Source organism: Ovis canadensis, chromosome 5 (assembly GCF_042477335.2).
Source record: "Ovis canadensis isolate MfBH-ARS-UI-01 breed Bighorn chromosome 5, ARS-UI_OviCan_v2, whole genome shotgun sequence".
Lineage (NCBI taxonomy): Eukaryota > Metazoa > Chordata > Mammalia > Artiodactyla > Bovidae > Ovis > Ovis canadensis.
Window position 1 is genome coordinate 98,295,330 of NC_091249.1, and position 10,520 is coordinate 98,305,849.

Below are 10,520 nucleotides of genomic sequence, written 5' to 3' on the forward strand. Positions count from 1 at the left end.
TGAACTGTAGCCCAACAGGCTTCTCTGTCCATGGGATTCCCCAGGCAAGAATACTGCAGTGGGTTTAAAGTCATATAATTTTAGAACTGGAAACAATTAGAAATCCTCAACTAAATTTTTCATTTTAAAAGTGTGAAAGATAAAAATATTATAATTTATACAAAATAATATATTTGCAGAGCAACAATTCTGGTTTACTTCTTCCCAAAATGTAAATGTTCTTTCTTTTACTATGTGTGTGTGTGTGTGTGTGTGTGTGTGTGTGTGTGTGTTTGTGTGTGTGTGAAGCCACTTCAGTCATGTCCAACTCTTTGTGAGCCCATGGACCATAGCCCATCAGGCTCCTCTGTCCATGGGATTCTCCAGGCAAGAATACTGAGGAATGGTTTTCCATCCTCTTCTTCAGGGGTTCTTCCTGATGCAGGGATCAAACCCACCTCTCTTGTGTCTCCTGTATTGGCAAGCAGGTTCTTTACCACTAGCACCACTAGCACCACTAGGGAGACCACCCAGGTTCATACCAGCAGATAATATAGTAAAATACAGCCAATGAATATTGGAAAATCCATTTTACTTTTCCACTAAAAATAATATATTTTTAATGACCCAAAAGGGTAAGAAATTCTGAACTCAGAGAATAAAATATAAAATACAGAAATTGACTTCACTGAACCCTCTTTACATATTAATATACAGAATAATCAGTGACTTTGACAAGAAATTATAAACATAAATGTCTGTAAACATAGAAGTTAGAAAGTAAAAAACAGGAAAATGAAGAGTAAAGTGACACTGGCTATGGGAATAATGTTAGCAAATATAGATTTACCTATTACATGAATTTTAAAAAGTAACTTTTCTGTGGTTTCAGGGTAGATAAGAGACAGTAAATATGAGGGCAATCTTCATCTACTGTAGCAGAAATCAAATCCAGTATGCTGAGCCTCTGGAAATCCCTTGTAGGAGAATCTCAATACAAGACACAAGGAAGCCCACTTGCATTTTCTTGTCTACTTACACAAGGAAGTGCTAAAGAAGAAACAATGGTATATCAAGTGTGTGTATCACCAGACATACATATCATGAAGTAGGTAGTGTTCTATGATATGATCCACCATATCATAAAATAAAATTGATATATCTGAATTCAGGTCTAATGAAGTATAAAGAACACAAGAGGAGATCCAGATCTTTATGTCACTTGTCATTCAGTACTTATGTTTACTGACCTGACACCTCTCCCTAAGTTCACACCTATAATTTTGTTGAGAGTGGAGATGATTGCTATGACTAGCTGACAGAAGAGGAAAATGTGAAGGATTGTTCAGAGGTGATTCAGATCAATTGTTAATGAAACAGTAACTGAAAGCTACCATAACACAGTTTGGCCTTAAAGACAGTGGTTAAAGAGAATTATTCCAGTGAGTGGATATTTAAGCAGTATTCCAAGTTATAAATTTTATGTGAAAATAGGCATGGTCTTATATAGGAATATACATAGAATCCTGGAAATTTTGGTTGGATTTGGAATATTGGGTAAAAGGTGAAAAGGCATTCATAGAAACATATACAAAATATGTGAATCATCATCTCTTACCTCCTCCACATAAAAGATACTAAACAACCAAAAATACAGAATGACTCTCTTAGTGAAAACTATTCTGTTCTCTTTTTTTCTATCACCAGTGGGAACATAAGGGACCAATGGCTATAGTAATCTGATGGCAAGATGTAGGTTCTGACAGGCCCAGTGCTAGGACTCATCTATCTATTGCTGTTGCTTAATGAGCAGTCAAATACAGATACTGAAACTAAGCTCTTGGCATGTGGCCTAAGCTTGAGGAGACTATGCTGCCACTTTGAACAAGTTGATTAAACTGGATAACTTTTACTCAAGAGAGAAAGCATAATACCCTTATGGAGAGATAATACATATGCCAGATATTGATATTAACCAGCAACAAGTCCTTGGCCAGAACCACTACTATATGCTCACACAACATCTGATTTATTGGTATGTTATCACTTACAACATCACCTTTGATCAAGGGACTCACTTTTCATCACAGGATTTGTGACATCAGATATATAACTAAAATATCTTTTGATCAAATCATATAACAAATCACCTGGAAACTGCTATCCTAAAAAAGTGTTAGAATTATTCCTTTGATGCAGCTTATGTTTCAGCTTAAGGATGAACCCCAGCCAGTTTATGGTTCTATATATAGTATATACTTTTTGTTGTTGTCTTGTTGTTTAGTCATTAAGTAATGTCTAACTGTTTTTGTGACCTGTGGACTGTAGGCCACCAAGATCCTGTGTCCATGTGATTTCCCAGGCAAGAATACTGGAGTGGGTTGCCATTTCCTTCTCCAGGATATCTTCCTGGCCCAGGGGTCAAACCTGCATCTACTGCATTAGCAGGAAGATTATTTCTCATGTGAGAAGCCCATATGTTGTATTGATAGTCATCAAATAATGTGTCCCCAGTGGGCAGAATGCACAGATTCAGGAAACAGAGGTCAGAAGTAGGAATGGCCTCTTCCTCCATCACTACAAAGACCCTCTTAGAGGCGTGTGCTTCCCATCTCTACAACTTTAGATGGAAGGATTAGAAGCCAAATGTTTCCTGAAGGGGTGGAAATCTGCCTGAATGGCTTAACTATGTGTAAATCTACAAGTGCTGCCTGAATAATTTAGGAGTCCCATGCTAGGCAAATTAAAGAGCTACTATTCTTGAAAAATAACTGGTTGTGTCATCCTAAGTAGATCTGATCATTGTGATATAATTAGAATATTAAATCTAGAGTCCAAGAGCATTGACTGAGGCACCTCTTAGTGCTTCACTGTTGTGTATAGATTATGAATATGTAATTTCAGCAATGGCAATGTAGCAAGAAATTTACCAACTCTCTTAAACAAAGAGTATTTTCACAGAAACAGAGAGTTAAAGTTCCTCAGGAATGAAGGCCTTGGTTCCCTTTTGGGCAAATACCAACACCAACTTAAGTGATAATCTAGAAAGAGAAGTTTAGAATGAGTGCTAAGGAAGCAGATGACTATTAGGGCCTTGAGCGCTGCAGCAACAATAGGAACTATAGCTTATCCCATCAGTCTTTCTGTTATGATTTTTTTTTTAATTTTATAAAGCTGTGACACAGTACCACATTGTCAATGACAGTCAAGGATGGACATGAGTAGATGCTCAAATACTCACCAGTAGATGCTATCAGTGGTCTTCCTGTCCACCAAGAGAGTGAAAGTAAAATAAAGCTAAAGCAATCTGTGAAGGATTGCAAAATGTGTAAAAGCAATGGCTTACTCAGGTTCTAGTTTTCATTGCTTGATGAAACCCTGAGCCTATGCATATACCTTGGGTTTTTCTCTGAGAATTTATTAAAACCAAGGGCTTCAAAAACCATTTTTAAAAATCTTATCTGCTGATAAATTAATGTTTGCTGCAAAGCATGCTCTCTTATTCCCGTAAGAATCCTTTACTAAATAGGTATATAAAGGAGGGAGCAAATGATTTTGGTAAAAATATGAACCACTCATTCAAAAACAGTCCCTATTTATAGACACTAGAGATACTATAGCAAAACAAAACAAAGTCCCTTCCCTTCATGAAGCATGCCTGCTTATGGAAGAGACAAAGAATAAAAAGCAAAAAAAATTTTTAAATTAAAAAATGTTATAATCAGTGACCCTTACATTTCTAATATATTCGTTTTCTTTCCTTTTTGGTAGTGAACAAAATTATAATAAATTGCTAATTTATTGCATTTAGATATGAGATATTGAAATAAGATGCTACCTGCAAAATGGAACAAAAAGCAGGATAAGTGATATAGAAAGTGCTAAGGTTTTAGAGAAAGCAGCCTATTGAAAAGTGAGTGGAAACTACTCTTGAAGGAAGTGAGAATTCAAATCATGGGGAGTTTGTGGAGGAACAATCAAGGCAGAATGAACACAGAGTGAAAGTTTCTGAGGCAGGAGTGGGATTGGGATTTAAATGGCCAGCAAGGACTCCTAATGACTTTGGAAACAAAATACAGAGCAGTGGCATGAAATGAATTCTATATTTGTGAAATGGAAGGTCATTAATGATACTTAACTTGTAAGAAATTTAGGTTTTATTCTGAGTAAGATGGAAATGGTGATGGTGATGGTGAAGTCGCTCAGTCGTGTCCGACTCTTTGCCACCCCGTGGACTGCAGCCTACCAAGTTCCTCCGTCCGTGGGATTCTCCAGGCAAGAATACTGGAGTGGGTTGCCATTTCCTTCTCCAGGGGATCTTCCCAACCCAGGGATTGAACCTGGGTCTCCTGCATTGGAGGCAGACGCTTTAACCTCTGAGCCACCAGGGAAGCCCAAGATGGAAATAGTGGAAGACATTTAATAGATGTAATATGCAATAACTTATGTTTTAAAAATTTGAGGATAATGATCTCTGTTTTGCAGGAAATAGACTAGTCTACAATGGGCAAGGACAGAGGTGGAGAGACAAGTTAGAAGATTTTTTAAGTAGCCTATCAGGCTCTACCATCCATGGGATTTTCCAGGCAAGAATACTGGAGTGGGCTGCCCTTTCCTTCTCCAAGGGATCTTCCCAACCCAGGGATTGAACCTGGGTCTCCTGCATTGCAGACAGACGCTTTACCATCTGAGCCACCAAGGAAGCCCCCATCAGATAAGACATTATGGTTTATTTACCAAGATGGCAGTGATAAATGTCTTGAGAAATGGTCAAATTCTTAACATGGTTTGTAGTTAAAGGCCACTGAGTTTGATGTTGGCTTAAATGGGAAAAAATACATGAGTCAATAATTATTCCTACATGGTTTTCCTTTTTCATAAGCACCTAGAAAAACTGAATTTTCTTTTATTGCAATGAAGAGTGATGTAAGAGAAATCAGATTGGACATCAAGATCAAGAGTTCAGTTTGGGACACTAATTTTGAAATACCTAGGAATTAAAGCGGAGATATAGAAGAGGCATGTCTGCATGCGTGCTCAGTCATGTCCAATTTTTGTGACCCCATGGGCTGCAGTTCACCACACTCTTCTGTCCATGGAATTTTCCAGACAAGAATATTGGAGCAGGTTACCATTTCCTCCTCCAGGGAATCTTCCCGACTCAGGGATCAAACCCACATCTCCTGAATCTCCTGCATTGGTGAGCCCATAGAGTTACCTGGGGAGCCCATAGAGTAGACAGAATGATACAGATGTATGGTGTTCAAGGAGGAAGCTCAGACTGGAGATATAATTCAATACCAAAATCAAATGACATTAGATAAGAATGTAAAGGTTAGAACATTGATAATCACATTGGTCCAACTTTAATGATGTAAAAGTAAAATTAAAATTTTACACTGATGTAAAAGTAAATTAAAATTAATTTTAAAAATCCTGGACTGAGAAAATCAAGGATCTCAATATTATCAATAAAGTACAATATCAAATATTGATGACTGAATATCGATTATGCAAAATGAAACTATAATTAAGGTAACATCACTAAGTAAGCAATCAGGAGAAAGGAAGGATTTGCAAAGATTGCTTATAAACTTCATTTTGTATTTGTTTACCTTAAGAGAATTTGAAATTAAGTGACTGGTTAATCACTTTGCAAAGTATAAGAAAACTGTGATTTACCTAAATAGAACCAGAAGTGCATTGTCTTCCCAATTCCAGACTCTCTCATTTAGTGTCCACACACTAATACTTTTTTTTTTCTAAAAAAGGATAATACTTTTTTTTCTAAAAAATTCCAGTAGTTGAAAGGGAAATAAATGTTTGATTTCAGACATCAGTAAGAAAAATACCTGGTACACTTCTGGGTGTCCAGTTAATAATAATGAACAGAAAAGTCCCCAGGCACCTACTCTAGAATGTATCAGCTCTGTTTTCTGTACCTATTTCTCTCAAGCATAATAATCAAATTTCAGGAAGAAAATTTAGATTGTCTTTGAATGAGTCACAGTCTTGCCCCTTTGATAATTATCCAATTAAAGACAAAAAGAAGCTAGAATGATTAAAGCAATTGATACATACTCTGTGCCTGTTTCAAGGCAATCAAGCATAGAATCATCTCACCTCAGTTCAAGAAGCCAAGTGATACTTTCACCAAAGGACACTCATCCTGGGATCCAACAAGTCTGTCTTGCTAATCATCAGTTGCACATTTTATCAGTGTATCAAGAAGATACACAGTAATCAGAAGGGTCTGAGGAAGATGATGGGGAGAGATTGTCTATTAAATCCTAATGCACATATTGGTAGGACTGTCAGATTTAAACCATAAGCCAATCAATACAAATAATGTGAATTGTCATGGTAGTCCTGAGTTATCTGAGTAGGAATATATACATGTGTGCATCTGAAAATATATATGTATGTTTGTATGTGAGAGCAAGATTCCAGTAAGCCTGAGACTGAGCAGATTCCTGGGATGAGTAAATTATAGTGCTAAAACCAGGAAAAATCTAGGTGAAGCAATACAAATTAGTTACATATAGATCTACCTGTGAAATTCCATGAATAATTAAAATTGAAAAATAAAATTTCAAATATTTACACACTCTGTGCCAAACTTCTATTTCAGACAAACAAACAAACAAAAAGCCTTCTTTAGTAATAATCTATCTCCTCTTTGCCTCTGTCATCATATTTTCTTCTTCCTACCCTACCTCTACTCATCCCCCCTTTTTTTAAAATTTAGCAGTAGGAATCTTGGAGAATGTTATCACTAACATGAATCAGATTTGCTCCAATACAATTTTCTGTTTTATTTTAAGGCTTACCAGTTTGAATTTTGTGTACATTTTCCAGCTCTGATTTTGTGGAGGTATTATCAAAAATAATTAAAAGTGCAAGTCACGTAATTATTTTAAATGATGTTTTAATTTGCTGGCCAATGGATGCTTAGCTACTCTGGATTATTATACTTGAAAAAAAATTACTATTGATTAATCAGTGTGGTCTATTGTCTGTTAAGGAGGTAGTTGCACATATGATTTTAGGCATGCTTTTCACAGTCTAATTAAATATAACTATATATGAATTTAGAGTTGGTTAAAGGTTTTCTTTTTTTTTTTTTTTCCAATGAGCTCCATGAGTGCTGGAGAGACTCCAAAGAGGACCAGAATATAGGTTTTGCCTATCAGATGAATGCAATCTAATTAAAGAGATAGAACAATAGCTTTTAAAAGGAATATAAATCATGTGTTAAGCATAGAAGTTTTTAAAGTCTCTAGTCAGGTAAAATGACTAAAGTCTCTAGTCAGGGCTCTGGGTGAAGCAGACCAGGATATGGCATAAGCCCTCTTAGAGGAAGTCACCATTAACACCAACATGGAGCTGCCAGAATTTACATAGAACTGGGGAAACAGACTCTTAGAGGATACAAACAAATGTTTGTGCATGCCAGGACCCAAGAGAAAGGAGCAGTGACCCCACAAGAGACTGACTCAGACTTGCCCAGGAGTGTCCAGGAGTTTCTGGCAGAGGCATGGGTCAGCAGTGCCTGCTACAGGGTCAGGGGAACTGAGTACAGCATTGCCTACAGGAGACCACTGGAGAAGGGAATGGTAAACCACTTCAGTATCCTTGCCCTTAGAACCCCATGAACAGTATGAAAAGGCAAAATGATAGGATACTGAAAGAGGAACTCCCCAGGTCAGTAGGTGCCCAATATGCTACTGGAGATCAGTGGAGAAATAACTCCAGAAAGAATGAAGGGATGGAGCCAAAGCAAAAACAATGCCCAGTTGTGGATGTGACTGGTGATAGAAGCAAGGTCCAATGCTGTCAAGAGCAATATTGCATAGGAACCTGGAATGTAAGGTCCATGAATCAAGGCAAATTGGAAGTGGTCAAACAAGAGATGGCAATAGTGAATGTCGACATTCTAGGAATCAGTGATCTAAAATGGACTGGAATGGGTGAATTTAACTCAGATGAACATTATATCTACTACTGCGGGCAGGAATCCCTTAGAAGAAATAGTAGCCATCATGGTCAACAAAAGAGTCCAAAAGCAGTACTGGGATGCAATCACAAAAACGACAGAATGATCTCTGTTCGTTTCAAAGGCAAACCATTCAATATCACGGTAATCCAAGTCTATGCCCCAGCCTATTACACTGAAGAAGCTGAAGTTGAACGGTTCTATGAAGATCTACAAGACCTTTTAGAACTAACACTCAGAAAAGATGTCCTTTTCATTATAGGGGACTGGAATGCAAAAGGAGGAAGTCAAGAAACACCTGCAGTAACAGGCAAATTTGGCCTTGGAATGCAGAATGAAGCAGGGCAAAGAATAATAGTTTTGCCAAGAAAATGCACTGGTCATAGCAAACACCCTCTTCCAACAACACAAGAGAAGACTCTACACATGGACATCACCAGATGGTCAACACCGAAATCAGACTGATTATATTCTCTGCAGCCAAAGATGGAGAAGCTCTATACAGTCAACAAAAACAAGACCAGGAGCTGACTATGGCTCAGATCATGAACTCCTTCTTCCCAAATTCAGACTGAAACTGAAAAAAGCAGGGGAAACCGCTAGACCATTCAGGTACGACCTAAATCAAATCCCTTAAGATTATACAGTGGAAGTGAGAAATAGATTTAAGGGCCTAGATCTGATAGATAGAGTGCCTGATGAACTACGGAATGAGGTTCATGACACTGTACAGGAGACAGGGATCAAGACCATCCCCATGGAAAAGAAATGCAAAAAAGCAAAATGGCTGTCTGGGGAGGACTTACAAATAACTGAAAAGAAGAGAAGCGAAAAGCAAATGAGAAAAAGAAAGATACAAGCATCTGAATGCAGAGTTCCAAAGAATAGCAAGAAGAGATAAGAAAGCCTTCTTCAGCGATCAATGAAAAGAAATAGAGGAAAAGAACAGAATGGGAAAGACTAGAGATCTCGTCAAGAAAATTAGGAACACCAAGGGAACATTTCATGCAAAGATGGGCACAATAAAAGACAGAAACGGTATGGACCTAACAGAAGCAGAAGATATTAAGAAGAGATGGCAAGAATACACAGAAGAACTGTACAAAAAAGATCTTCACGACCAAGATAATCACGATGGTGTGATCACTCACCTAGAGCCAGACATCCTGGAATGTGAAGTCAAGTGGGCCTTAGAAAGCATCACAACGAACAAAGCTAGTAGAGGTGATGGAATTCCAGTTGAGCCTTTTCAAATCCTGAAAGAGGATGCTGTGAAAGTGCTACACTCAATATGACAGCAAATTTGGAAAACTCAGCAGTGGACACAGGACTGGAAAATGTCAGTATTCATTCCAATTCCAAAGAAAGGAAATGCCAAAGAATGCTCAAACTATGGCACAATTCCACTCATCTCACACGCTGGTAAAGCAATGCTCAAAATTCTCCAAGCCAGGCTTCAGCAATACATAAACCGTGAACTTCCTGATGTTCAAGCTGGTTTTAGAAAAGGCAGAGGAACCAGAGATCAAATTGCCAACATCCACTGGATCATCGAAAAAGCAAGAGAGTTCCAGAAAAACATCTATTTCTGTTTTATTGACTATGCCAAAGCCTTTGAGTGTGTGGATCACAATAAAGTGTGGAAAATTCTGAAAGAGATGGGAATCCCAGACCACCTGGCCTGCCTCTTGAGAAACCTGTATTCAGGTCAGGAAGCAACAGTCAGCACTGGACATGGAATAACAGACTGTTTCCAAACCGGAAAAGGAGTACATCAGCTGTATATTGTCACCCTGCTTATTCAACTTATATGCAGAGTACATCATGAGAAACGCTGGGCTGGAAGAAGCACAAGTTGGAATCAAGATTGCTGGGAGAAATATCAATAACCTCAGATATGCAGTTGGCACCACCCTCATGGCAGAAAGTGAAGAGGAACTAAAAAGCCTCTTGATGAAAGTGAAAGAGGAGAGTGAAAAAGTTGGCTTAAAGCTCAACATTCAGAAAACAAAGATCATGGCATCTGGTCCCATCACTTCATGGGAATTAGATGGGGAAACAGTAGAAACAGAGTCATTCTTTATTTGGGGGGGCTCCAAAATCACTGCAGATGGTGACTGCAGCCATGAAATTAAAAAATGCTTACTCATTGGAAGTAAAGTTATGACCAACCTACATAGCATATTGAAAAGCAGAGACATTACTTTGCCAACAAAGGTCTGTCTAGTCAAGGCTATGGTTTTTCCAGTGGTCATGTATGGATGTGAGACTTGGACTCTGAAGAAAACTGAGCACCAAAGAATTGATGCTTTTGAACTGTGGTGTTGGAGAAGAGTCTTGAGAGTCCCTTGGACTGCAAGGAGATCGAACCAGTCCATTCTGAAGGAGATCAACCCTGGGATTTCTTTGGAGGGAATGATGCTAAAGCTGAAATTCCAGTACTTTGGCCACCTCATGGGAAGAGTTGACTCACTGGGAAAGACTCTGATGCTAGGAGGGATTTGGGGGCAGGAGGAAAAGGGGAAGACAGAGGATAAGATGGCTG

At 38.3% G+C, this 10,520-nt stretch overlaps 1 non-coding gene across 1 annotated transcript; it reads right to left on the reverse strand.

Moving 5' to 3' along the window:
* Positions 1–4,298: 4,298 nt before the first annotated feature.
* Positions 4,299–4,370, reverse strand: TRNAW-CCA (transfer RNA tryptophan (anticodon CCA)). The gene has a single exon. It is a non-coding gene; the product is annotated as a tRNA-Trp (tRNA).
* Between the last annotated feature and the right edge of the window lie 6,150 nt (positions 4,371–10,520).